Raw genomic sequence first — 2,721 nt, 5'->3', positions numbered from 1 at the left:
AGGAGGTATACCAAACTGTTTTGGGTGTCCTATGAAGATGCATTTATCCGCTTTGGGTTCAAGTTTATCAGCCTGAAACTTTTTCACATAAGCGTCACAGCCCCAAACTTTTAAGAAATGACAGCTTAGGTTTCTCTAAACCATAGTTCATACGGTGTCATCTCATCGGAATTATGTGGTGCCCTATTTAAAGTGAATGTGGTTGTCTCTAATGCCTAACCCATAAACTATCGTGGTAATTCGATAAGAGACATCATGGTATGCATCATATCCAATAGGGTGCAGTTATGATGTTCGGACACACCATCACACTATGGTGTTCTAGGCTGTATTAGTTGTGAAACAATTTCCACAATGTCTTAATTCTGTGCCAAACTCGTAATTCAGATATTCATCTCTATGATCATATCATAGATCTTTTATCCTCTTGCCACGACGATCTTTCAACTTCACCCTGAAATTACTTGAACCTTTCAATAATTCAGACTCGTGATTCATCAAGTAAATATACTCAACATCTACTCAAATCATCTGTGAAGTAAGAACATAACGATATCCACTACATGCCTCAGCACTCATTGGACTGCATACATCAAAATGTATTACTTCTAACAAGTTGCTTTCTAGTTCCATTTTACTGAAAACGAGGCTTTCAGTCATCTTGCCCATGTGGTATGATTTGCATGTCTCAAGTGATTCAAAAATCAAGTGAGTCCAAACAGTCCATTTGCATGGAGTTTCTTCATGCATATACACCAATAGACATGGTTTGCATGTCTCAAACTTTTCAAAAACGAGTGAGCCCAAAGATCCATCAACATGGAGCTTCTTCATGCGTTTTATACCGATATGACTTACGTGGCAGTGCCACAAGTAGGTGGTACTATCATTACTATCTTATATCTTTTGGCATGAACATGTGTATCACTACGATCGAGATTCAATAAACCATTCATTTTAGGTCTCAAGACCATTGAAGGTATTATTCAAACAAACAGAGTAACCATTATTCTCCTTAAATGAATAACCGTATTGCGATAGACATAATCCAATCATGTCTATGCTCAACGCAAACACCAATCTTGATGGTAGAGGGAGCGTACGATATTTGATCAACCTTGGAAATACTTCCAACACATATCGTCATCTCACCTTTTAGCTAGTCTCCGTTTATTCCGTAGCTTTTGTTTCGAGTTACTAACACTTAGTAACCGAACCGGTATCTAATACCCTGGTGCTACTAGGAGTACTAGTAAAGTACACATTAACATAATGTATATCCAATATACTTCTATCGTCAGCTTTCTCATCTACCAAGTATCTAGGGTAATTCTGCTCCAGTGGCTGTTCCCCTTATTACAGAAACACTTAGTCTCGGGTTTGGGTTCAACCTTGGGTTTCTTCACTAGAGCAGCAACTAATTTGCCGTTTCATGAAGCATCCCTTTTTTCCCTTGCCCTTCTTGAAACTAGTGGTTTCACCAACCATCAACAATTGATGCTCCTTCTTGATTTCTACTTTTGTGGTGTCAAACATCGCGAATATCTCAAGGATCATCATATATGTCCCTGATACATTATAGTTCATCACGAAGCTCTAGCAGCTTGGTGGTAATGACTTCGGAGAAACATCAATATCTCATCTGGAAGATCAACTCCCACTCGATTCAAATGATTGTTGTACTCAGACAATCTGAGCACAAACTCAACGATTGAGCTTTTCTCCTTAGTTTGTAGGCTAAGAAAATCGTTGGAGGTCTTATACCTCTTGACGTGGGCACAAGCCTGAAATCCCAATTTCAGCCCTCGAAACATCTCATATGTTTCGCGACGTTTCAAAACGTCTTCGATGCCTCAACTCTAAACCGTTTAACTGAACTATCACGTAGTTATCAAAATGTGTATGTCAGATGTTCGCAACATCCACAGACGACATTCGAGGTTCAGCACACTGAGCGGTGCATTAAGGACATAAGCCTTCTATGAAGCAATGAGGACAATCCTCAGTTTACGGACCTAGTCCGCATAATTGCTACTATCAACTTTCAACTAAATTTTCTCTAGGAACATATCTAAACAGTAGAACTAAAGCGCGAGCCATGACATAATTTGTGAAGACCTTTTGACTATGTTCAGGATAATTAAGTTCATCTTATGAACTCCCACTCAGATAGACATCCCTCTAGTCATCTAAGTGATTACATGATCCGAGTCAACTAGGCCGTGTCCGATCATCACGTGAGATGGACTAGTCATCATCGGTGAACATCTTCATGTTGATCGTATCTACCATATGACTCATGCTCGACCTTTCGGTCTCTTGTGTTCTGAGGCCATGTCTGTACATGCTAGGCTCGTCAAGTCAACCTAAGTGTTTCGCGTGTGTAAATCTGTCTTACACCCGTTGTATGTGAACGTTAGAATCTATCACACCCGATCATCACGTGGTGCTTCGAAACAACGAACTGTCGCAATGGTGCACAGTTAGGGGGAACACTTTCTTGAAATTATTATGAGGGATCATCTTATTTACTACCGTCGTTCTAAGTAAACAAGATGCAAAAACATGATAAACATCACATGCAATCAAATAATAGTGACATGATATGGCCAATATCATATAGCTCCTTTGATCTCCATCTTGGGGCTCCATGATCATCTTGTCACCGGCATGACACCATGATCTCCATCATCATGATCTCCATCATCGTGTCTCCATGAA

Source organism: Triticum aestivum, chromosome 7B (genome assembly GCF_018294505.1).
Source record: "Triticum aestivum cultivar Chinese Spring chromosome 7B, IWGSC CS RefSeq v2.1, whole genome shotgun sequence".
NCBI lineage: Eukaryota > Viridiplantae > Streptophyta > Magnoliopsida > Poales > Poaceae > Triticum > Triticum aestivum.
The sequence above is the reverse complement of the archived record's forward strand: the minus strand, read 5'-3'. Positions refer to the sequence as shown.